Source organism: Dasypus novemcinctus, chromosome 7 (genome assembly GCF_030445035.2).
Source record: "Dasypus novemcinctus isolate mDasNov1 chromosome 7, mDasNov1.1.hap2, whole genome shotgun sequence".
NCBI classification, from domain to species: Eukaryota; Metazoa; Chordata; class Mammalia; order Cingulata; family Dasypodidae; genus Dasypus; species Dasypus novemcinctus.
In genome coordinates, this window is record NC_080679.1 from 45,372,105 (window position 1) to 45,399,352 (window position 27,248).

The 27,248-nt window shown below is 40.5% G+C and overlaps 1 long non-coding RNA gene and 1 other non-coding gene across 2 annotated transcripts in view; one reads left to right on the forward strand and one right to left on the reverse strand.

The window, feature by feature from the left end:
* The window catches only part of LOC131279161 (uncharacterized), a 121,570-nt gene extending 99,189 nt beyond the window's left edge, over window positions 1-22,381 (forward strand). Inside the window, exon 3 of the long non-coding RNA XR_009186513.2 lies at window positions 21,937-22,381. This is a non-coding gene — a long non-coding RNA (uncharacterized lncRNA). The remainder of the gene's footprint in view (window positions 1-21,936) is intronic.
* LOC111764264 (U6 spliceosomal RNA) lies at window positions 17,339-17,445 on the reverse strand. Its single transcript, XR_002796917.1, has one exon. It is a non-coding gene; the product is annotated as a U6 spliceosomal RNA (small nuclear RNA).
* Window positions 22,382-27,248: the final 4,867 nt, after the last annotated feature.

Genomic DNA, 27,248 nt, shown 5'->3' on the forward strand with positions numbered 1-27,248 from the left:
TCTAGACATTCTACGTTTGCTCCAGATTAAAGTTCGCATTTCTCTGTAACACAAATTATGTGAACAGGTAAATTAAAACAAGTTTTTCAGAATGATTTCCCATTAATCATGATTATCAATTCATGAATTTCTAATAAGCCTGTTTGGTTACATCTGATCTTTCACCTCCATGTTTAGAAGTTGAATTAAGTATAATTGCATGCATTATGCCACTTGTGATAGTATTTGAGCTGATTAGCTCATAGAGGACTGATTAGGTGAAGGCTATAGTAGTATAAAAGTGTGCATTATAATAGGCTATGTAGATGAGCTTGTAGTGATATTGTATATCATATGAAACTGAAAGAAGAGATTTTTTATTTAAATTAGAGACATTCTTAACTGTACTCCATACACATCAAGGTATATGACAGTCACTGAATGCCTTTGTAAACTTAGCCCCACATTTTTATCTACTGCCCATCATAATTTCCTTCTGCTGAAGAAAAAGACAAAGCATAAATAGAAAGTTCCGGTGGGTGAGATGTAAAAGCAAAACAAAGAATTCAGCACAGGGCACGCTTGTGTGTGAATCTTCACAAGGCATGCACTGCAGCATCCCATTCTATGTATTACCAAGCCCTTAGGAGACACTGTTTATTTTGATAAATGTCTTAAAGAGGCCCCCAGATTGTCCCACAACACATAAAGCCTCTTGTCTCATCTTCAGGCAACACCTCCTATTTCCATGCACTTTCCTCCCTATTAGCTTTCAATTGTGTGATGAGATCTTGCTTTGCCTTGGTGTTCCAGTTTGCTTTACATTTTTTCTCTTGAATTGTTTACCATTGACAATTTGACTGTACTGAAGTTGCTTCTGGCAGCCTCTGTGTAGATATCCAGCTTGTTTGGTTTTTTTTTTTTTTTTTTTTTTATGTGGCAATTACATGATGTTATCTGGGCTTCTAATTTTCCTAGAGAGCATAAAAGATCAGCAGTTGCTACTCTAAAAAGAAGTAAAATAAACATGAGTGTTTCCTGCCCTACCTCCTCTTGACAAGTATTCCATTTAGCTATGTATTTCTAAAACATTCTAATTCAGCAGAGGAGATAAAGCAAAATATGAAGCACGGTGACGGGGGACTCTTAGATTACCCCAACCCAACCAACTCAGGATATTTAGAGAAAAGGCTGTAGGAAAAAAGTGATTTTTCTTGGAAAAGCCATTGTGACAAGAATCTTGAACAAAAAATTACCAAGTCACACAGAAAGGTGGCTTAATAAAGATATAAACTGGGATTTCTCTTTTTATTGATCACAGGCACTTATTTTTCTTTTTTTTTGAAAAATTTATTATTTAATTCCCCCCCTTTTTTTTTTAAAGGATACATAGATCACAAAAAATATAAGAGATTCCCATACACTCCACACCCTGCCCCACCCCACTCCTCCCACATCAACAACCTCTTTCATCACTGTGGCACATTCATTGCATTTGATGAATACATTTTGGAGCACTGCTGCACTGCGTGGATTATAGTTTACGTTGTAGTTTACACTCTCCCCCAGTACACACAGTGGATTATGGCAGGATATATAATGTCCAGCATCTGTCCTTGCAATATCATTTAGGACAACTCCAAGTCCCAAAAACGCCCCCACATTACATCTCTTCTTCCCTCTCGCTGCCTTCAGCAACTACCGTGGCCACTGTCTCCACATTAATGATACAATTTCTTCAATTGCTAGAGTCACAATAGTTCTATGGTAGGATACCAGTAAGTCTACTGTAATCCATATTTTATTCCTCCATCCTGTGGGTTTATTTCTTATGTTGTTTTTTCTTAAGAGCTTATTCTTCTGAGGGCTACAGAGACCCACAGGTTCTATGGTCATGGCAGATGGAGTTCAGTGCCATGTCAGTTGGCCCTACTTTGGAGTTTGTGTTTCTGTGTGATGGAGCTGGACTCAGATGTGATCTTTGTTCACAAGCCTCTCCTGTTACTTTTACCGGATCTGTAGTTGGCGCTGGGGTTTAGTGGATACCCAGGGGACCTGAATCTCTGGACTGACCATGTGATAGCCAGGCCCTGAGCCTCAAAAGACTTGCCACTCTATACTCTGGTTTGTTGGACTTACCCCACTCAGCTAACATGGAGGTGAAGAAGGTCAACCACCACACCAGGGAGCTAAGAGTGCCTACAACTGAAAGCAGGAGAATTGCATCCAGCATCCATGTGGAATCTAAGCCCCCTCCTGATATAGATGTGGAGTGGACACAACCATTCCAGGGTCCACAGGATGGAAGAATAGAGTATGGATTAGAGTGGACTTACTGATATTCTATTCATGAACTACTGTGATTAGTAATTGAAGAAAATGTGGCATTGGTGTGGGGAAAGTGGCCATGGTGGCTGCTGGGAGTAGGGAGTGGGAGGAAGAGATGAGATGTGGGGGTGTTTTCGGGACTTGGAGTTGTCCTGGGTGGTGCTGCGGGGACAGGTACCGGACATTGTGTGTCCTCCCATGGCCCACTGGGTGGACTGTGGGAGAGTGTGGGCTATGATGTGGACCATTGACCATGATATGCAGTGGTGCTCAGAGATGTATTCACCAAGTGCAATGAATGTCTCATGATGATGGAGGAGGTTGTTGTTATGGGGGGGCGGAGTGGGGGGGGAGGGAGGGAGGGGTTATGTGGGGACCTCATATTTTTTGAATGCAACATTAAAAAAATAAAGACAAAAAAAAAAGAGAACTTACATTTTATAACTTGTGTTTTCTTACACTATAATTGAGAACTTGCTGACTATCTACAACTTAATAAACATACTTGGTGGACAACCCCAAAACTGGAATTATCTTATGAATTTCATGTTATTATTTTATTTTTCTATGAGGCTTGCACAGTGGCTGAGGGTATAGACTAGGTCGGGAGGTGTGTGGTTGAGGTCTTGCTTCTTGCAGTATTGGAGTGGTATGTGGGGTTCAATGCAATGCTCTCCCAACCTCAGTTTTTCCATCTCTAAAATGATATTGAAACTTATCATAGTTTACCATGAAACTGTGAATATGTTACTTTACATCAGGAGTTCTTAACCTTTTTTGTTCCACAAACCCCTTTGCCAGTCAGGTGAAAACCATGGCCCTCTTACTAAGTCTACACTATACTGTGTATTATTTAATTAATAGATCACACCCATACCAACACATCCCCACAAGAATAATGTGTTTGTTTTTTTTTTACTTTAAATTCAAGCTCACAGATCCCTTGTTAGAAACCCCTATTTTACATGGCAAAAGGGACTTTGCAGATGTGATTAAGGGTTGGACTTGGAGATGAGGAGATTATCCTGGACTATCCAGGTGGGCCCAGCATAATCACACAAATTCCTAAAAGCGAAGATTCTTTCCTGACTGGGCTAGAGAAATGAGACCAAAGATGAGGAAGAAGGATTTGAAGCATAAGAAAGACTCAGCCCACCAGTTGCTGGCTTTGAGGCTGGAGAAAGTGGGCCATGTGTCAAGGAGTGCAGGTGGCCTCTGGAAACTGGGACTGGTCCTTGCTTGGCAGTCAGCAAGAAAACGGAGATCTCAGTCCAACAACTGCAAGGGACTGAATTCTGCCAACAACCCAAATGAACAAGGAAATAACAGAACATCCCCTAGAGTCTCCAAAAAGAAATGCAACCTGCTGACACATAAATTCCAGCCCTGGGGGACCCCTGTTGGCTTCTGACCTTCAGAACTCAAGATATAAATTTGTCTTGCTTAAATTGATAAATCTGTGGTATTTGTTGCAGCAGCAAAATGCACATGTGATGAGCAAACAGCATTAATATGGAAAAGTATGGGGTTTTCAGCCTTGAGTTTTTTCCTTCCCCACACTCCCTGCCTGAGCCAGAGCATTCTGCCCATTTGGCTACCCCTCCCTTTCTGAAGAATGTTCTGGGTCAGATTGAGGTTTTTTTTGGATCTTTGTGATGTGGAATTGAGTGAGAGTTGAACAGAAAGGAGAGAATTAGAATGAACCAATGCCTCAGTGGAGATTCTTACCTAAAAGACTGTTCTGAAGAAAGAGACTCTAAGTTCCCTAACGGGCTGGGTAGGTTAAGTGTTAGCAGCAAATATGGAGCTAGAAGAGGTTGTTTAGGGGGTGGAAGGGCCCAAGTCTAAAGGGAAGGGGGGGGGGGGGGTGAGGGAGAGAGGGAAAGAGGGAGAGAGAGGGAGAGAATTATTTGGAATTGGGAATTTTAAGAGCTGTTGGGAATTCTATATTCCTATTTCACACCCCATTTTTCAGAGATATAGGTAAAGATTGGAATTATTATTTAGAGTATGCTTCTTCAAAAACAACTTCATGCCTGATTGAACAGTAATGGACATGAGTCCATGATGGACACGTATAAGGACACAGGAAGTAAAATGCGTTAAATTAATAGACAAAAGAAGGTATATAAAATCTGTGTCAAAATGGGATTTTTTGGCAACTCTTTTCTCAAGGATCTGTATGATAGATAGATAGGATAAATGAGACTACCTTATAATATGCCAGTAGCTAAATCTCCATGGATAGATCTTTTTATTTCAATAACTACATCTCCAGCTTAAACTGATGTTTGCTCAACATGAAAATAGGATTATATTTAGACCTAGGTTCAAATTCTAGCTCCCCACCTTACTGGCTGTGTGATACTGATGAAGTTATTCAGTCTTTTGGTCACAGTTTCCTTACTCCTAAAATGGGGGAGAATAACACTTGTCTTTCAGTGTCATTGAGAAAATTAGATACAAGGTATGAAGAGTGCCTAGCTGCATTCTGGGTACATAGTAAGCATTTAATAAACAGCAGCTACTGTTGTACTTAGGGAGAATGGAGGATATTACTGTCATAGTTCTACCTAGGATATGAAAGAGGACAAGTTGATGACAGTTGGTACGACTTAATAGCAATTTTCTTTTGAATTGTTGACATAAATAAATGCACAAGCCCTTGATTATACATTTTACTACAACTTCAATTAATTATGGCTTCATTTCTGAAACCATTCTCAACTTCAGGACTTGCACAAGTGAAAAGTACTTAGCATAAAATTCAGAGTAAATGAAAGCAATACAGAATCTAAATGTTTGCTCCTTGATGTGTTGGAGTTATGACTACTATAGTGCCTTTACTTGTAATGAAACTTTCTTTGCTTGATTTCTCCCCTATTCGTAAAAATTCAGAGTAAAACCCAAGCAGCAACACAGGCCTTGGCCAAAAGTGAGAAGTGTTGAAAATTGATATTTGTCAGTCTTCCATCTACTATGATAATCAATCAACTATCCAAAGGGCTGTCTCCACATTATTGCCTAATGCGTGAGCTCTCTGTGGCCGCTGCTGCTCTCCTCCCACCTGTCTCTTCTCACTTGACTCCAGACAATTCTTCTGTTGCAGTTGGTTGAACAAGAGTATCCATTTCCTTTGAATACTGTGAGGACAGACGCTTGCACTTTTGTTTCAGTTGTTCTCCCTTGTTTGCTCTTTGGATGAAAGTTAGCCACACGGCAATGCTACGTAACAAACGACTTCAAAACCTCAAAGGCTTACAACAAAAAACATTATTCTCAAACTCACGGGTCTACAAGCAGCCTGAGGTTCAGTGCACAGCTGTTGGGCTTGGCTCCAGGCTGTGGCTGGGTTCAGGTCTCATCCTCCTTAGACTAGCAACTCTCCAGGGCTTGTTTTTCACGTAGTGAATAGTTAGACCCCAACTGACCAAGACGAACCATACAAGCACATTTCGTAAGAATTGTGCACGTCACATTAGCTAACATTCCATAAACCAAAACAAGTCACAGACCGAAGCCTCATTTCAATGGGATTGAGGAAGACTACTCCACCCCCATTGGCAGAGCACTGCAAAGTTATATGGCAAAGGGTGTGGGTGTGTTAGGTAGGACCACATGACATTTACTACTCAACCATTTTTCATGAAACCAAAAATGGCGGTCTTATGTAGTTCAACCTAAGATATTCTCCTGCTATCCAAGACAGAAAAGAATTAGAACAAATAATCCAATCTGCCCCCAATGGCTAGTCAATAGACTGTTTGGATGGGCACATTCATTCTTTAAACACGTTAAAAACCTTAATACCTTCAGTGGGGTTACTTCATATTTACCTAAAAGGTTTTTGGTCTCCTTGGGTGATTTTTACATATCTTCACTCTGATAAATGAAATGTCAATATCCGGGTTCAGTTCTTCATGAGAGTCCTTCTTTCCTTTAACCCTGGTACTTGTGCATCTCTCACCCCCCAACAGCTTTTATGTTTATTGTAGCTAAAATACTTCATTCCAAAATATACCCATGAGCCTTGATATACTTTTTTATTTTAGGAAACAATCAGGTTAAAAATTTCAATGACATTAAGCCAACCTGCTCACGATAAGCTGTATAAATAATTCTTTCCATCAAAAGCCCCTGACCTGAAACAAGTTTGCTGGCCCACAATTTTTCTATTTTAATTAACTTTCTTTAAATCTAATACCAACTGGAGACATTTTAAATGAGTTCATTAGTCCAAATACTCACATCTTTTCCTCTCAACATTTGCAATAAGAAAATATTAGAAAGAAAATTTCTAAGAAGCATTGTTAAATACGCCATCAAATCCTAGTTTAAAAGGAAATGCGACAAAAATTTATACACTATGCACTTTATATATATATTTTTAATTTTCACTTTATATGTTTTGACCCAGTGTGAACAGTAATTATAAAATAAGAAACAGCAGGAGTGGGTGTAGCTCAGTGTTTGAGTGCCTGCTTCCCAGGTATATAATGTCCCAGGTTCAATCCCCAGTACCTCTTTTAAAAAAGGAGAGAGAAAAAAAGTTTTTATAAATCTAACATCCATCACCCCATTCTCCTTCTTCTTCTAATTCAGTAGCTGGTGTCCTGTTTATTTATGTTTTCTTAGTGGTCTGTTCTTGACCCAGGTCAGTATTTCATAGATAGGATTTTTCTCCTAACTCCTAATCCCCAACGGTAGAAAACATACCCTCTACAATTAAGAAGATAAACAGAAAATAGTTACACTAGTAAATACCTTATTATAATCATTTCTAAACATTTGTGGGTCATGGACCCTTTCAAGATCCTCCTGATTACCATGGGTCCTTTCCCCAGAAAACTGCATACATGCACAGGAATACAAAATGTTGTATACAATTTTAGGAAGTTCACAAATGTACAGAGAGAATATAAAAAAGCCAGTAAGTCCTTGATATTATATGTGCAGTTAATTAAGCAGGTATACTAGGAAAATTCCAAAGACGTAGGAATGACAGCACTTTTTTGTATTTAAGCTGTCATTTTTAAGTCCAGTTTAGCCTCTTGGGTTCCAAACCACTCATTACACTGGGCATTCCTGATGCTTCAGAGACTTCATTCTTCTGCAGGCAAAGCCTGGAAATGACACTGCTGTGTGGTGCAGCAAGCAAGTGGTTAACACTCAGGCAGATTGGAAAGAAAGAGAGCAATACAGACAGAGAAACACTATTTCATTTTGCTAGGATCTCTCTTTTATTGAATTCCTTGCCCCTTTGTTCCCTTCTCTCCCAGCTAAGAGCTTCCTGTATTGTCTTGAGGATGGGAAAACACAAGTTGGGGGAAGGAGGAGGCTAATTTTTCAGTGAGGCTCTTCAAAGACAATGACATGACAGATGGATTTGGAGACTCAAACAATCACTTTTTCCTTAATCATGTCAGTGACCACATGGTGCATAGACACAATTGGAAATGAAGGCATATCCAGGAGGGAGGTTTTTAAGAGATGTTTTTCATGCACAAGCTATGGAAATCATAGCCAGTTTGCAAAGGTGTGGCGCAGCCTTGCATTCTAGGTATAGAGTCTTGTTCTGAAATGCTGACACACACACACACACACACACACACACACACACACACTCTCTTTTAGTCAAGCAATTGTCTTATAAAGATCCTTTCTAGAAGAAAACACATCTTTATCTGAAATGCCACAAAGAAAAGAAGACTCATGCCATTCATCAATCTCTGGTAACAGCTCACAGATAGACTCCCCTCTTTTAGTTTCTAATCACCTTATCAATCAAAGTACTGTTGTTCTCAGTTCTTTTTTTTTTTTTTTTTAAAGCTGTTCTGAGTTGATCCTATCTACTTGTCTCTTACTTCCCTCTTGGATTTTCTCCTATTGTCTGTTTCTTATAGAAATCATTTAGAGGTTTCTGAGACAAGCGTTTTATAACAGGTATTCATTTTTCTTTGTTAACAAATACACAGATTCCCTTGGGAAACTGCTTTTATTGGCTCGGGGAGGATCAGGCTATCAAGCTCCAACTTTGGGTCATTGTGATGGGTGAGAGAAACTGGCATTGAACCACAGAAAAGGAAGAGAGTTTGAGTTGAGGCTGCAACAAACCAACTGTAGAGGCGATTCTTAGCCCAGATGCCTGGAGTGTTTCAGAGAAAGTCCTGTGAAATAAATCTTTATGGCAGCTTTGCCTTCATAAATCCTGGAGGAAATTAAATGGAAGAATATTTAACTTTTAGTAAAACATCTTAGCCCCAAATCTGATCCCAGGTGATCTGCTTTTCCATGCTATTCATTTCAGAGTTTTCTGAGGTTGGGCTGTGCAGTTTTCTATCAATTTATCCGGGAGAAATACAAGGTGGTAGAATATAATTATTCTCTTCTGTGACGCTCAATAGTAAACCCTGCACTAGTGTCAGAATGGTGTATTTCTCCTTTTCCCCCTTTAGAGTAACTCTCTTTTTTTTTTCTCACACTTTTGAGGGTAGGCAAAGAGGAAAAGTAGTTATCTGCTTTTTTTTTTTTAAATCTAAAACTGTTTTATTTGAGGTAAATTTTTTTTAAAGATTTATTTGTATTTATTTCTCTCCCATTCCTCCTGTTCCCCCTGAGTTGTCTGCTCTCTGTGTCCATTCACTGTGTGCTCTTCTGTGTCCACTTGTATTCTTGTCAGCGGCACCGGCAATCTGTGTCTCTTTTTGTTGTGTCATCTTGCTACATCAGCTGTCCTTGTGTGTGGCGCCACTCCTGGGCAGGCTGGACTTCCTTTCGTGCGGGACGGCTCTCCTTATGGGGCACACTCCTTGCGCATAGGGCTCCCTTACGCGGGGGACACGCCAGCGTGGCAGGGCACTCCTTGCGTGCATTAGCACTGCATGTGGGCCAGCTCACCACACAGGTCAAGGAGGCCCTGGGTTTGAACCCTGGATCTCCCATGTGGTAGGCAGACGCTCTATCTGTTGAGCCAAGTTTGCTTCCCAGAGGTAATATTTTGATCACCTTTTATGGGCTTCATTGTCCTTTCCAATGGAGAAACGAAATATCTACACTAATAAAACCCTTGCCAGTTTTAGGAAAGCAAGAGAAAGGCAATAGAAGTGGGCAATTCCCAAGCAGAGCAGGGCTGTGATATTGGAAGATGTATAGTGAAATTCTTAGCTTGCCTACAGCACATGAAATGATGCTCCAGTGACCTGAATCAGTTAACCTGACGTTTTGGTTGTGTCAAACTTACTCTCAAGAAACAGCTGTATAGGAAGAATAATATTTATTGTTTTAGAAACTGCAGCTATTCAAAGGAACTAAGCTGTATTAATATCTCTCATTTCCTTCTATAGGATGCAAAAAACAAACAAACAAACAAACCAAAAAACCAGGAAAACAATTTACAATCTATTACATCTAAAAGGCTTAAAATTTACTTATGTCAATTTAATGTGTATTGAGATTTTACTAGGCCATTATAGGTAGATACTGAGGAGTATACAATAATTATAAAATATATATAATTTCTGCTCTCAAGGAACTTAAAATTATTTATATAATTTCAATATTTGTGCTCAAGGAAATCTGCAAATCCCGTATTTGCATATTCAAGTTAGGAAATGAAAATCCAAATGTCAATTTGAAGACAGGTATATGTTACATTATTCTTAAAATACAGCCATATGCATCACATTTGATTATACTTTGATAGAAGGACTACTATAACTTACTAGGGAAATGTACTTCTGTCATGGTATCTAGTTATTTCTCTCTCTGTGTTCATTGCCCCAAATTCCAACTGTGGAAGGGCTGAATTGTAAGCAAATGGTTATAGAAAACTGTCAGAGCAGCAAATCATTATTCCATCAGATATTCTCTATTTATCTGGTGTCCTTGCCACTTGGGCTATTCAGCACGTATCCTACAGCCTGAACTACACTTTTAGCTCTTGGCAGACTTAAAAATGCAGTAATTTCTTATTTTTAATGAAAAACACTGAAATGTCACATTGCAATGTTCCGGCTGGAATAAATGACTTCTTATTCACCAACCGCATATGCACTACATATGTACCACAGGAAGAGCCTTCCTTTCCCAAAGTCCCCATCATCCCTTTGTCTCGAAGTCCTGAGCACCATGTGTGCCCCTTCCTTACAAAGGTTCCAGTCTTCGTGCCCTTTGCTCAGGGCTCCGAGAAAGGCCTTTCAAATGATGTTATTTTTTTCTCCTACTCTTTCCAAGAGTCAACTTTGGTGTTTCTGTAACTTAACACTGGTAGTCCTACTGTGTTCCTAGGGGCAATCCCACACCAGGTGAAAACTCAACAGCATGAAATTGTACTTCCTGTGTCTCTGGCTACCAGGAGGGTGGTAATGTCACTATCATTACAGAATGACCTGCTGTCCAGATTTTAAAACATTTATCAAGCACCTAATTAAGTGCCTGGCAATGTCTCTGCACTTGGTCTCATTATACTCATTGCAAACCAGGGAGGGATTATAATGGTCCCATGTTACAGATGGGGACCAAGGAAATGAGTTTCTGGGAAGTTAGATGACTTGACCACGTTGATATTGTTAGTGTCTATTTAAATACATACGTGTGTGTGTGTGTGTGTGTATTGTTCAACTTCTTTTCCCCTTTATAACCTAAGAAGAAAGTTGAACCTGACATGGAAAAATCATGCTGCCTTTGAAGCTCTAATAGGAAGCATGCCAGGGTTGCACTTTTCATCAAGTATTCTAAACAATGTAAAAAGTAATTTGTTTCAGCCTGAACATTGTAATATAGCATCTCAGCATTTTCCATTAAAATCAAGAAATTACCACACATCCAAGTAAACTAAAAACACTATAATTGTTCATGCTTCAGAAATATCACTAGATATGTTAGCAAAGAGGCTTGTTATTCTATATGTCACAAATATTATTGCTTGAGTGGGTAAATGCACGGTTTTAAAATTTCCAACCAGTGTTTTCAAACACTCATATAGGCGTTTCATGATTGCAGCTTCACTGGATAGTTTGGTTGTTCCCTCCAACAATCAGAGACCAGTACATATGCATTTCTCTGTGGTCAGACCTCCCGCTTCTTGGGCTCAAGAGTCCCTGATATCTGCATGGCCTTTTACATAATCTGCATACATTTTCTGGCTTTGGGTTTTCAGGCAGGGGCTTCCATTAGGTAACACTCCTGGTCTCTTCCCTGATCCACTTCTCATTTCTCCACATGAGAGGAGGGACGGTTATCTGATTGCGTAGCAAGGAATTGACATCCTTTAGGCCGTGCTTTTCAACGGCGAGGATTGAAGCATTTAAAATGTTGCAAACACTGAAAGGTCCTGTGGTAGACTGAGTTATGTACTCAGTGTAAGCTGGTTCTTCATCTTAATCCATATCCCTGTGTGTGTGAACCCAACGTTAATGGGACCTTTTGAAAATGTTATTTTTAGTTAAAGTGTGGCCTGTTGAAGTTGGGTGGACCTCAATCTGTATTACTGGAAGCCTTATAAAGAGAAGAAACGGGAAACCAGCATCAGAGAAAGCCATAGGGAGAAGCTAGAAGCAGGAAGTCAATGGAATCCAGAAGAGAAAAGAGAGGACATTGCTATGTGATGCAAAGCAGGGATACAAGCCAGTGAACCCCAAGGATTGCTGGCAACCAGCACCAGAATGTTACAGACTTGGGGAGAAAGGATCACCTCACTGATGCCTCAGGTTTGGATTTCTCTTAGCCTCAAAACCATAAGCCCATCGATTCCTATTGTTTAAGCCAGCCCATTGTGTGGTATTTATTATAAGAGCCTGGAAAATGAAGATGGGTCCTTAGCTTCTTCCCTCTCTACCATGAACCTGGTGGAGGCAGCAATTCTGAATGAATTCTTTTTTCTGCAGACCCAAACTTTATGAGAGAGAGTATTTGAAAGTCTAGCATGGCCACCAACTTAAAACCATGTTCTTTAATTGGTTTTAACTGTAATGATCCTAACATTTTAATCTTCATGTTCTCTTGTGTCTTCGTTCTCAGTTGACTGGAAGAAAAAGAAGTTATTTATTGTCTCCCAACCCCAATAGTAACTAATGTTTTTTAGAAACTTTTATTCAAAATTTTCACAATAGACAAACATTCTACCCACCACACAATGATTTGCCCTCCCCCCTCCCTTCCCTATGCCCTGGTAATTTCAAATCTACTTTCTGGTTTTTATTAATTTGCTATTTCTAAATATTTCATATAAGTTATTTGTCCTATTTTTTTTTTAAAAGATTTTATTTATTTTATTTAATTCCTCACCCCTCCCCCGGTTGTCTGTTCTCTGTGTCCATTTGCTGCGTCTTGTTTCTTTGTCCGCTTCTGTTGTCGTCAGCGGCACGGGAAGTGTGGGCAGCGCCATTCCCGGGGAAGGCTGCACTCTCTTTCGCGCTGGGTGGCTCTCCTTACGGGGTGCACTCCTTGCGCATGGGGCTCCCCTACGCGGGGGACACCCCTGCGTGGCAGGGCACTCCTTGCGCGCATCAGCACTGCGCATGGGCCAGCTCCACACGGGTCAAGGAGGCCCAGGGTTTGAACCGCGGACCTCCCATGTGGTAGACGGACGCCCTAACCACTGGGCCAAGTCCGTTTCCCTGTTATTTTTCCTTATGTGCTTTGCTTATTTCACTCAGTATAATGTCTTCAAGATTCATCTATGTTGTAACATGTATCAGAACTTCATTCCTTTTCATAACTGAATAATATTCCATTGTGTGAATTACCCCATTTTTTCAATCCATTAATATGTTGAATGACACTTGGATGTTTCAACTCTTTGGCTATTGTGAATAAATGCTATTAGGAACATAGCTGTACAAATATCTGTTCAACTTTTTGTTTTCATGTTCTTTGGATGTATACCTAGGAGTGGAATTGCCAGGTCATATGGTTTTTCCATATTTAACTTTTTGAGGGACCACCATACTGCTTTCAGTGACAGCCACATTGTTAATAGTAACCAGTATTTCAATACCCACACATGACAATACCAACCATCAGCAACTTAGAACACCTGGAGAGTCAGAAGCACACTTGAGATTTTCATGGAGATTTGCTGCCATTTAATCCCCAAGGGATTACCATTATTGATTCATTCCTTTGTCTAATTTATGTGATCATTTATGGGCTGGGCACTATTTGAGTGATAGAGGTACAAAGATGGTTACTACATACTGAGGAATTTTCAGAACAGTGGAGAAGAGAGGCAGGTAAACCAGAGGTATGTACAGTGACCACAGGAACACAACAGAGCAGGAATCTCTAACTAGGTCTTGGGGCAAGGGCTGGAAGTGGGACTAGGTCAGGCCAGATCAAGAGGAAACCTGAGCTGAGTCTTGAGAGATGAGAAAGAGATGGACTAAAAGAGAAGGTGAAGGAGGGTATTCCAGGCAAGGGACAAAGAACATGCTCAGGGAAATGTTAAAGACACAGGGTACAGTTGCACCAGCCTCAAGCGTATCATGGGGAGTGGGATATGCTTTTGGCTCAAGGCCAGGATTATAGGGGCAGCGTCCCCCACAAAATGGAAGCACAGAAAGTGGGTGGGTAGTCCTCCAGAGGGAAGTTGGAATGCATTCCCAGGTGACTGGACACAAGATAGCAGAAATGATTAATTTCCACTGGGGTCGTAAGAGCCAGGAGGGCAATCCTGTAGGAAATTTCTAGGTGTGAATCCTAGCTCTGTCACATAGTGCCTGAATAACCATGGACACGGTACCAAACATCAGTAAGTCTCATGCCCAAGAAAGAAGAGAGGGAAGAAAGGGGATTAAGTAGGAGATGTTTCAGACTGCCCAATGGGGAGCTCCAGCAGGAGGAAGATTACCTGCTAGAGGGGTTCCATGTTGGGCAGACACAACCAGGCCCTAGAATCCCTGCCCTGCTTGGTCACTGGCTAGGAGCTGCCTGGGAAAAGATTGGCCTCAACTTGAACACTGAGGCAGATCCCAAAAGTCCTGCAGCTGGAAGTGGTCGGCACCTGAGCTCCATCTGGCAGGTTCTCTCTTGAAGGGAGATCTGAGAATGTACTTCCATGGCTGCCACCATCCTTACCTGTCAATTTCCACAGACTCAGTGCCTCTGGTTATATAGTTTCTAGTTAACACAGTCTTTTTCAGGAATGTGCCCTCCATGTTACTGAATGTTCAACTCCCATCTTGGGATCATCTAATTAATCCATCAGCCACAGTGAACACTCCTTGTCCATCTTCCAAGCCTAGCCAAACAGAGCAGTTTTACAGGTTCTTTTTCCTTAACGTTCCTGAGATGTCAGCCTGGACAATAACTTATAGCACTAATCAAGGGATATCTCTGGAAGAGAAGACCTGGAAGGCCTAGAAGGGTTGTGGAGGGCAGGACAGGGGACACTGTTCTTAGCAAACCTGTAGGGTGATTTTCAGGCTGGTCATTCTTCCCAGTAGCTGTCTCCTTTCTCCATCCCTCAAACCCTTGGTCCACACAGAGCTGTGAAGTGGGTTGTACACGAGTATGAATGCTAGCACCATTTAATCGCTGAGTCCCTCATAGTGTCTATCTTGTGCTATTCATATCCGTGGTCCCATTTGCTGCTCTCAGCACTCCCGGGAGATGGGCAGAATAAGGCTACTCAAGCACATCTTACAGATGAGGAAGCCAGAGGAGATCGATGACTCATCCAAAATACCCCAGTTAGTGACAGACCTGGGACAACCTCCCAACCCAACTCTTTCCATTACCCTGCACTACCCAGCCCCCAACCCGTATTAGGAAATTTGCTCCACATGATCAAAGGAGCTAATGGCAGAATTGTTATTTTAGCAGTAAATGAAAGCTCCGAAGGCAACAAAAAACTGAAGTTGCATTTATCTTTAAGTGATTTTTCAAAGGATCACTTTGTAAACGTGTCAGACCTTCTTGCCAGATTAGAAATCCAAGATAGTCTTCCAAAGATTTCTTGGCCATTAAGTGTTCTGTGTATTCCCAAACTTATTCTACTGTGCTCCACATTCTCTCAATAATTAGATAGTTTTGATATTTATGAAGTCTTCTAAGACGACCATGTGGCACTGGGCTATGTGTTGTGAAGGGTGCAGAAGAGATACCTAAATGAGTGTCACCAAGGTCTGAGCAGTTTTCTTTCAGCCAATGTGAGCAGATAATTGTCCTTCTCAAATGGTTACCCGTTCAGAGTGGACAAACTTGCTAAAGACTGAGTGTGCTTTGTAGTTTAAAGTAGTAATCCAATAAAATTTATAGCAGAGTTAATCTGACACATATGGTGGTGTACATAATAGTTATTGCACTACATGGTAATTAGGCATAAATGAAAGCAGTTCCCATAAATGTCTATAATTAGATTCGGAATTCCTCCATGGAAAGAGGAAAATAGAGAATCCAGGAAATGCTATTGCATATTTAATATATGACAGATTTTTTTTTAAAGAAAAGTTCCCCTCAGCTAGCTGCTCATAGGCTCATTTTTTGACAGAGCTCTGAAAACATCAGTGCATAATAATTTTTTTTCTTTCAGCTACTTCTCTAGTGTTATAAAGATAAGAGGGAAGGAGGTGAAATGCACCGTAAGGTTCCTAGGAAGCTGTGGATGCAATTCTGCTACCACAATGGAAGGATGTTAAAAATGAGCAAGGAAAAAATATTTTGGGTATGATTTCTGTAGAGGCCCAGGGGAAAGAGGAAGGCTTTGCAAAAAAGACAAGTCTGAGATAGTCCTAGGGACTGTGTCAGAGTTTTCAACAGAGAAGCAGAGAATGGCCTTGCTTGATGGGAATATAGAGACTTGGAGGCTGCGCAAGAGATGATGAGAAACTGGATATGGAGGAAAGCTGAGGGAGGACTGGGTACCAACTGCGTTCGGATAGGCCCTGGACACCATGTAAAGGAGTTTGAATTTTCTTCTGTAGGTAAAAGGTGACTACATGGAGAATGTCCCACTCCAGTGACCCAGAACTGAATTCCTTGAATTATACCCAAGAACTCAGGTCTTAGATTGGCCTTATCTATGTGATATTTGAGTGGCAGTCCAGCTGCTCTTGGCTCTTTACCCAGCTTTTTCCACCTCTTCCTCACCCACCTCTCCAGGGGCCAGCTGAGAGGGAGGGAAATCAGTATACCCACCCTCGATGCCAGCGCCTCATCCTCCATACCATCAGCTCCCAGGCAAGAGACTCCAGCAGCTGCCCCTGCTTCCCAAGGGAGTCCCGGCAGTTGTCATTTTGGCATGCAGTGAAGAAAGACAGTGGAGATTTGCCATCCCTTCTGACTCAGGCTTATCCAACACTCTGACTTACTAGGAAAAATCTCAAGTAGACTCAGGAACTGAATTTGAGGAAATTTGAACTCTGAATCAAGAGAGCTCTCCCAGCTTAGCTAAAGAACTTTGCTTCCCACCTGCATCCCAGCTGCTTGGAATCTTTTTAGAAGAGTCAAAGCCATCCACAGTCAGGGATAAAAGGCTGAACCCCACAGAGGCCTGGGAGAACCAGCATATAATATAAATGAGTTTCAGCCCCACCAAACAATTTCCTTTCCTTCTTTTCCCCTAGTCATTGACTTTATTTTTTTTTTCTTTTTTGTTTGATTTATTTTTAAGCTGTTTTTTAAAAAATACATAGATTACACAAAATGTTACATTAAAAAATCTAAGAGATTCCCATATACCCAACTCTCCACACCCCCTATTCCTCCCACATCACAACTTCTTTCATCAGTGTGGTACATTCACTGCATTTGATGAATACATTTGGAGCACTGCTACAAAGCATGGATTATAGTTTACATTGCAGTTTACACTCTCCCAGTCCATTCAGTGGATTATGGCAGAATATTTAATGTCCTGCATCTGTCCCTGCAATATCATTCAGGACAACTCCAAGTCCCAAAAATGCCCCCATATCACACCTCTTTTTCCCTCTCCCTGCCTTCAGCAACTCCCGTGGTCACTGTCCCATATCAATGATATAATTTCTTCCATTGCTAGAGTCACAATAATTCTATAGTAGAATACCAGTAAAAAAATATGGAATGCTTCACGAATTTGCGTGTCGTCCTTGCGCAGGGGCCATGCTAATCTTCTCTGTATTGTTCCAATTTTAGTATATGTGCTGCGGAAACAAGCACTCCTTTCCTTTAATGTAAAAGAAGAATTAGAATTTAAAAGCACAGGGCAGGGAATTGAAAGGGAAGAGAAAATTGTATACCAGGCACTGTGCTAGGTAAGTTACATACGTTACATAAACTAACTCTCACCACAAGTCCAATGAGATGCCTGTTCTTGCTCCCATTTTATAAAGGAAGAAATTAATGCTCAGGGAATTTAAATAATTTTTCCAAGTGAGGCTTGGGGTTCCAGAGTCTGTCTGGGTGACCCTGAGGGAGAAAAGGAGAGGCTGTCTCACTGGGGACCAACTTCCCCATCTTTGCTGTTTGTACACAATGAAAGACAGGTTGCGTGGGGATTTGGGCTATAGAAAGGCTTATGTTCCAGTTGGGCATGAAGTTCTAGGAGATAATGCTGTCTGGCATTAGGTAAGCACTGAACTGCCAAGGTGTAATCTTGGAATCTTAGAACTAGAGGGAGTCTTATAAATGATCTTATCTTGTCCTCATTTTACCAACGGGTAAACCAAGGCCAAGAGAATGGAAGTGACTTACCAGGGTTCGCTCTTATGTGGAAGAGCTGGACTAGAGCCTCCGACTTTAACTACCAGTCTAGTGAAATTGTCACTGTCTCTTCAATAGACAATCCACTTAACTGTGCCATGCTGTTCTTACTCAGTGCTTCTGCTTGCTCCAGTGAAGCTCTTGGCGGACCAGCCTGGCTGGGGTGTCGGGTGGGGGAGATGGAAGGATCTCAGGTGCCTGGCAAGGTCAGGAGAGAGGAAGAAACAAGAACAAGAGACAATGGCTGCCTTTTCTCCTAAATGTTAACCCCAGCCATGAAATTCAGAACAAGTCCTCAGAAACTCTCCTGTGAAGAATATTTAAAATTTACAAAACAATTTTGATGTCCAGTCAAGATCAATAAACAGGATTTCTGTCCGTATCTATAATATTCCTGAGGCCTGAACACTCATTTGGGACATTAGGAAGCAGTTGTGGGATAGAACTGAGACCAAAACATTATATATGTCATTAAATTTTATATTCATATAAGTTATTTATAATTGTGGAGCAGGTGAAGTTGTTTTCCTGGCTGACAATGGTCTCATTGTTTTCCTCTTACTCTAGGGAAATTTCTCAGAACAAAGATACAAAACTCATGCACCCTAAAGTGTAAATAGCTAATGATGTTTAACGTAATATTTCTCTTAGGAGTATTCTCATTTTAACATTTTAAGTCAAGTAAATTAAGGTTTATTAGAGAAACAGCAGGCTGTATTTTGAGGTGGAGGAGAACCTTGTGTAAGTGTAAGCAGAACATTCTTAGTGCTTCTGAAATCGCACAATAAAATGGTTCTTCATTCAACTAGAGGAGTCCCTTTTGCTTCTAAAAATAATTGCGACCAATTAGTTAATGTACATCAAATGTTTAGAATTTACCTAATTCAATAAAGTATGTAATAATAATGGGATAAAATTTATTAAAAGTTTACTTAGCAGCAGGTACATACTGAAGCACTTTACATGGAAAACTAATCTCATCCTCCCAGATCCTCTATGAGGTAGGTATTATTATTAGTCCTCAATTTTTACCTGTATTATCTCTAAGATAAAGAGGTCAAATTCATGGAGATCAAGTAAATTGCCAAGGACGCATTTAGCATTCCCACTTTCACAGCTGAAAAAACTGAGGGTTGGAGAGAAACTGAAACCCTTAACTACTCTTTGTTCCTTTGCCCCTTTGTTCTCTAACTCAAATTAACAGAGAAAGAGGATTTTGCTTCTTTTAATATTATTTTGTTTAGGGATTCTGCTTTATATGTGATGTTTAGTAACAGGCTAAATCATTCCATCTGAAATGAATATAAATAAGTTCAATTTGGCTCATGTTCCAAAACCAAATCGATACGGGCAGTATTCTGTGAGGCTCGTTTGTGGACATATGTGACTACATTGTTTTTAAATGGGTAGGGAAACTATGATGATGATGATCTTTTGATAACTCATGGTTGAAACAGGTCCAACTTAATTATGAGATTTGCCTTATGAAGTTGTGTGTACAAATCATCAAGGAAAAGAGAGAACAGAAGGTCACGGAATTCACATCCATGCAAGCATATGGATAAGTATCTAAATGTACACACACACATGCACACACATTGACATTGCCACACATTTGGCATGATTCAGAAAGAATCAGGAAATTCAAAGATCACATAAACACCATTTTTGTTTGTGCACTGTTTGGAGAAATATCGTGGATGTTATGGGAATAAAACTCCAAGTAGGGCCATCCAACAGTCCAAATAAGAGCTAAACGAATAGCAGTGCCCAAGCCCTGTGTAGGTAATTAAGGCCCAAGCTCAGACCTTCTCCCTCACTATATCCTCACTCTTTATCTACAACAGGAGTTCTTAACCAGGGGTCCACGAGCCTGAATGGAAATTCAAAAAAACATTATTCTTGTGGGCACTTGTTGGTGTGGGTGTGATATATTTATTAAGTAATACACAGTACAGTGTGGAATTAGTAAGAGGTATGTGTTTTTTACCTGATTGGCAAAGGGATCTATGGAACAAAAAAGATTAAGAACCCCTAATCTAGAAGAAGTGACTGTGGTAGGAAGATCATAGAGATGCCAACTGCATGCTAATTATGATAGATGCAGTAACAGTTTTTGCATAATGTTCAAAAGGAATGAAAAAACTATATTATTGTAGCCATGGACTAGACTTCTGTCTTTTACCTCTGGAACTGCACACAAAGCTTTCTTTATGGGCAGGCGATGTTGAGAACTCTCAGGGAAAAAGCACTAACAAGACTTCAATTTAAGCACATCATTGGGCCCATAATAGATACTCAATAATATTCATTGTAGGGAGGCAGATATGGCTGAACTGATAGAGTGTCCACCTACCATATAGAAGGTCCAGTGTTCGATACCCAGGGCCTTCTGGCCTGTGTGGTGAGCTGGCTCACGTGCAGTGCTGTCTGCACACTTCATGATATGAAGGGGTGCTCCCCCATGTAGGGGTGCCCTACGCACAAGAAGCGCGCCCTGTAAGGAGAGCCACCCCATGCAAAGAAAGCACTGCGTGCCCCGGAGTGCTTTTTTTGTGGCACTGCACACATAGAGTTGATGCAGCAAGATGACACAACAAAAAGAGACACAGATTCCTGGTGCCACCTGACAAGAATACAAGTGAACACAGAAGAACACACAGTGAATGGATGCAGAGAGCAGAGAGTGGGGGTGGCGGGGGGTGGGGGAAGGGGGCAGGATAGGGAGAGAAATAAATACAAATAAATCTTTTTAAAAAATCATTATAATCATTCACTCCATGAGCAAATCACACTTTCCACAAATATATATTGAGTGCCCAACATATGCCAGGTATCGTTCTAGGCTCATGGAATACAGCATAGAACAAAGTGGAAAATTCTCTTTTCCAAAAGAGATTATATTCTATTTGGGGAGAGAAAAAATAAACTTTATATGGCAAATGAGACTTTCCAGATGTGATCCTCAGATTAAGGCTCTTGAGGTGGAGAAATTAAACTGGATTATCCAAGTAGGTCCAATATACTCACAAGGATTCTTACAAGAATAAGGCAGGAGGGTCACAGCCAGAGAAGATGTGATGAAAGGAAGCAGAGATTGAGTAATGAGGGGCTATGAACCAAGCAATGGAAGCAGCCGCTAGAAACAAGGAAAGGCTAGGAACAGGATTCTCCCTAGAGCCTCCAAAGGAGTACAGTCTTGCTGAAGCCTTCATTTTAGCCCAATGAAACTGATTTCTGATCTCCAGAAATGTAAGATAACAAATTTGTGTTGCTTTCAGCCAGTAAACTTGTTGTAATTTCTTAAGCAGCAATAATAAACTAATACAAATGCTCTGGGGAAAATAAAGGAATGAGGATAGAGAATTTTGAGGTGGGGGACGCAGGGGACAGAGAGTAGTGACAATTTAAAATTAGGTGAGCAGGGAAAGTATGGATTTTGTACTTTTGAAAGATGGCTGCGAAAATATCTTCAACTGCACATGCTTTCCTCTCAATGATTTGATAAACTCCCCCCATTGAAAGGTGGAGGTCTATGTCCTTTGCCCCTCTTCAGCTACCTTGAATCTGGGTGAGTTTGACTGTGGTGAGTCTAGGTCATTAAGGTGATACAGCCTCCACCTGGTGCTCTTTGGGCTCTTCACTCTTGCAACCCACCATTTTGTGCAGAAGCCCCAACAGCCACATGGAAGGGCCACATGTAGGTGTTCTGGCTGAATGCCTTAGTTTTCCATCTGCTAGAATAAGTACTATGTGTTGGCTTAAACAATGGGAATTTATTGACTCACAGTTTTGAGGCCAGGAGAAATCCAAAATTGGGGTGTCAGCAAGTGAAGCTCTCTCCCTGAAGATTATGACATGCTGGGGTGGGTTGCCAGCTATCCTTGGTCCTTGGCTTTTCTGTGATATGGCAATGCACATGGTGATATTTTCTCCCTTCTCTTCCAGGCTTCCTTTGACTTCCAGCTTTTTTTGTGACTTTCTTGCTTGTCTGAATTTCATTCTGCTTATAAAGGACTCCAGTAATTTGGATTAAAACCCAACCTGATTCAGTTGGGCCATACCTTACCTGAAGTAACATTTTGAAGATATCCTATTTACAATGGGTCCACACTGACCAGAATGTGGACCAAGATCAAGAACATGTCTAAAATGGTGTACACAATTCAATCCACAGCACTGAGTTATCAGCTGACTGGCAACAACAACTGACTTGTGAGTGAGTGAGCCTTCAGATGATTCCAACTCCGAGCTGTCATGTCACCCTCAGACTTTGAGTCTTTCCAACTGAAGCCCTGGGCATCATGAAGCAAAAACAAGCCATCTTCTCTGCACCATTTCTGAATTCATAACCCACAGAATCCTTGAGCATAATAAAATGGTTTTTGCTTTACCTAAGTTTTGAGGTTTTTTTGGTATGCAGCAGAAATAACTGGAACAGAGGGCTACATTGATAAGGTGACATTTAAGCAAAAATCTGAAGAAGGTAAGGGAACATGACAATATCTGTTGGAAGATTTGCTGAGGTAGGGGAAAAGGTAACTACAAAGACCTTGATAGGAGTATACCTGACATTTGTCAGGAACAGTTGGAAAGCGGGTGTGGCTAAAGCAGGGTAAATAGGGAAAGAGTGGTAGAAAATGAGATCAGAAAGGCCCTGGCAGAGTACAGATTGTGTAGGTCCTTGTAGTCCAAGAAAGGATTTGGGCCTTTCCTCTGTGGGAAGCTGGTGGAAAGTTTTGAGTGGAATAGTAGTATTACCTGACTTACATATACTAAATATCATTCCAACAGCTATGTTTATCCATTGCATCTTTTTTTTTTTCTAAGGTCCTGGAGCTGGGGTTTGAACCTGGGACCTTGTATGTGGGAAGCCAGTACTGAATCACTGAGCCACATCAGATCCCCTTCAACAGCTATGTTTAGAATTGACTGTCACGGGGCAAGAGTAGAAGCACAGAGACTAGTTAAGAGGATATTTTTCTAATCAAGGAGAGAGATGATGATGATGGCACCTGGATACCAACCATAGAAATGGTGAGAAGTGGTTGCATTTGGATATATTTTTAAGGTGGCTCTGTTTTGATAGATTGAATATAGGTAGTGAGAGAGAGAGAAAAACAAAACAACTGATGACTAGGCTTGCCTGAGCAACTAGATGAATAGAATTGTCAATTATAAGGCAAGAAAACAGCCAGAAGGGAGGATCTGAGGGAGAAGATCATGAGTTCAGTTTTGGACATGGTACATTTGAGCCGCCCATTAGACATCTAAGATGTGTCCATGTTTGGCATTCAGGGATGAGGCTGGAGACATAAATTTAAGAGTCCTCAGCCTTGAGACTGGTTGAGATCCCCAGGGGTATGATTAACGTTGGAGAAGAGAGGCCCAGGGACTGAACCCTGGGGCATGCTGATGGTCAGTGGTCAGGGCGATGAGAACCAGCAAAGGACACTGAAATAGAGCAACTCAAAGGACAGGAGGAAAACCAGGGGACTGGTTTTTCCTGGAAGGTAATGAACGAAAGTGTTTCAAGGAGGAGGGAGTGATTGATAATGTCAAGTGCTGATAGATCAAGCAATGTGAGAACTGAGAACTGACCATAAGCTTTAGCAATTTGGAGTCACAGGTGACCTTCACAAGCACAGTAGCACAGTAGCACAGTAGCACAGTAGCACAGTAGCACAGTAGCACAGTAGCACAGTTTCAGCAGAGTTGGTAGGGAGAGTGAATGAATGAGTGAAAGTTGCTCAGCAGTTTCATGTGTGTATCTTTTCTCTTAAAGAATCTGGGATATTCGTGTAAGGACACAAGAAAAGGGACCAGGAAAGAACTTTAAAAAAATTATTGAAGTGTGTCATTCATACATGAACATACATAAACAACAAGTATATAGTAATTGGTGTGAACTTACAACACAGACATACATATCATCATACAGGGTTCCCATATATCACCCCCTACCAACACCTTGCATTGTTGTGAAACATTTGTTACAAACTATGAAAGAGCATTGTCCAAAATATTACTAACTACTGGCCATAGCTTACATTTGGTGTATTTTCCTCTAACCAACTTGATTATTAACATCCTATATTAATATTATATTAATATATGCATTATAGTTCATGAGGGAACATTCTCAACTTGTTCTGTTAACCACAGTCATTCTTCCACCATAGGATTCTCTGTTCTACAGTCATACAGTTCCATGCTTTGTACAATCCATTCAGTGTGTACATCAGTGGCTCTCATTTTCATCACAGAGTTGTGCTGTCATCACCTCAATTTCAGAAGGTTTTCAATACCCTGAAGGAAAAATCCCACACCTTCTTATACCTGTCTCTTACTGTCCTTTAAAATTGATATATCTTCTTTGCCATTGCTTCAAAAATAATACAATATTACTGTTAACTATTGTCCATATTTGCATTAGTTGTAATTTTCCCATGTATCACACATTCTTGACACTTTGTAAAAGAAGAACATTCTTGTATTTACTTTTTGAGGTGGCCAAAGCATCAGCTGAGTGCATTCAGATGTTGTTGAGCTCTGAGCTCTAGGCACAATGTTATCCTAAGGGTTCAGAGATTTTAGGGTTAAGCTGTGGAGGAAATGACAAAGTTCCAAGCAAGAGTAAGGTATACCCCTTTGTTTATTACCAACTAAATAGGTTTCAATCTTCCTTCTATTTTAGTCTACTGGTTAAGAACACAGTCTCTGGAATAACTTTGTCTATATTTGAATCTCGATCCCACCTGTTACTAGCTGAACGAATGGCTTAGTTAACCTTCTCATGCCTCATCTGTAACATGGGTCTAATAATAGTCATCTACCACACAGGGTGATGTAAGGACTAGATTATATGAAACATGAACAGGGCCCAATTCATATTAAGCTTTCATTCAATATTAGCTGCTATTACTATTAATTATTAATATCTGGGGGAGGGGGGGAGTCTTTTGTACTGGCCCAAGGCAAATTAGAACTACATAAATAAACATTTAATAAAATGATCTTCATGAGGGAAACTCCTCTAATTTTAGCTGGTTTAACTATAATAGATATTTCCTGTAGTTGCAGGATTTTACAGGCTTTGGAAGCACTAAATGTTCTTTGTTATATTAGAACTGAACTAGGAAAAGGGGACTGCCATTTTTAGCTTTTGCATTTTACACTCAGATCAAGACACAGTAAAATAACTGTAAAAATGATAAAACATAAGGCAGTTATAAGTTAGTGTTGGTTTGTTACTGTCACATTGTGAATTTTATGTTGATCTTTTGGAGTCCCGCTATCTCAGGCTTTGACTATCCCTGCCTATACCCACCACTGATGACCATACCCACTTAGTGAGAGCCATTTGGCTGGTGGGAATTCATACATTATTATACATTATCATGCATTATCAGATGAAGTTCTATACTCCAAAAGGAACAGATAAAAGTGTTTGAGAAGTCCAGGAAAAAAACACCAAGAACTGCAAAGGCATTTCTTAAAAATCCAAATTTGGAGTTGTTTTTGAAGTTAGTATCCCCAATGTGTCCGGGTGTTGTGATCCCAGCTTGTATGAAAGTATATATTGTCTTAATGAAATAATCAAAATGGAAATGACAATTGCAGCAAATAGAGAATTCTAACTCAACTCCCACACATGGAAACAATTTTCCAAATTATGGCAAAACCTGGCAATCCCATATTGGTCTCATTATTCATTTGAGATGAAAATCATAGAACACAGAAGTCATCCTCATATGCAAGTTTTGTTCCTCACATATCCAAATTATCATTTGCATGGTGTTGTATTTGGATTAAAAGCTGATACCCCTCCCCCCCAAGAAAATAATTCAGGTCTCTAAGACCAGAGTAAAGCACAAATGTAAGGCAATTTTCTCAGTGATACAGACAAATTCTTTGGATTCTTGCCTCCAATTTCTTCACTTTTTCCAGGTAGGCCTTCTGTAGGTATATTAGTCAGCCAAAGGGGTGCTGATGCAAAATACCAGAAATTGGTTGGTTTTTATAAAGGGTATTTATTTGGGGTAGGAGCTTACAGATACCAGGCCATAAAGCATAAGTTACTTCCCTCACCAAAGTCTATTTTCACATGTTGGAGCAAGATGGCTGCCGATGTCTGTGAGGGTTCAGGCTTCCTGGGTTCCTCCCTTCCAGGGTCTTGCTTCTCTCTGGGTTCAGTGTTCCTCTCTTCCTGGGGCTCGCTTCTGTTTCCTCTGTGGGCTTACTTCCCAGGGCTCCAGCTTAAGACTTCAGCATCAAACTCCAACATCAAAACTCCAACATTAATAACCCTCTGTCCTTTCCCACCAAGGAGTAGGGACTCAATGCCCAATCAAAGCCCTAATCATAACTTCATCACGCCCAGGTGCAGACCAGATTACAAACATAATCCAATATCTATTTTTGGAATTCATAACCGTATCAAACTGCTACAGTAGGTAATAGAAAAATAATATGAATGGATATGTGAGACAAAAGTAAAGAACATCTAACAGCATACTCCAATATCCAGTCCTTATTTTCAGAGAGGAGAAGAAATTTGGGCAGCACAATTCTCTAAGCCTTGCTACTCTAAGGGTAGATAATGGACCAACAGCCTCAGCATTACCTGGAAACTTGTTATAGAAATACAGAATTTCAGGTCCCATCCCAGAAGTGCTTCTTAACAAGATCCCCAGGTTATTTGGTACATATTAAAATTTGAGAAGCAGTACTCTAAGAAACTGTCACTGATGGCGGTGGTGAGGAGCTTCCAACCCACTTGTTCAGCTGGTGTGATCCTGCATTTGTGAAACCAGTCTTGAAGTCATGACTGACAACTTAGAGGACAAGTGTACAATAAGCCCATATCATTATGCACAACTGTTCCTCCTGACTCATTAAAAAGGTTCAAAAGGTACTGAGCTGCAGATATTCCACATAATGACCTTCCAAATTTCTTGGCACCAATCATCTTCTAAAAGTCTCTGGTGCCTGCACATATTAAATTAAACCTCTCTTTGCAAACTGTCAGTTCTCTGCTGCTGACTTTTAAGCCATGCCCCATAAATGAGGTTATTGGAGAAAATACATCAGGGGTAACACAGACAAAGTATAGACAGGTACTTAAGGAGGTAAGAAGATTAAAGCACCTTTGAGAAACTTGCCTAATTATTATCTGTGGTATAGTTTCTCAGCTCAGTGAAATTCTGTATTTCATGTGTTCTGACAGGGTAGGAAAGAAAGAGAAATAAGAATCTGTT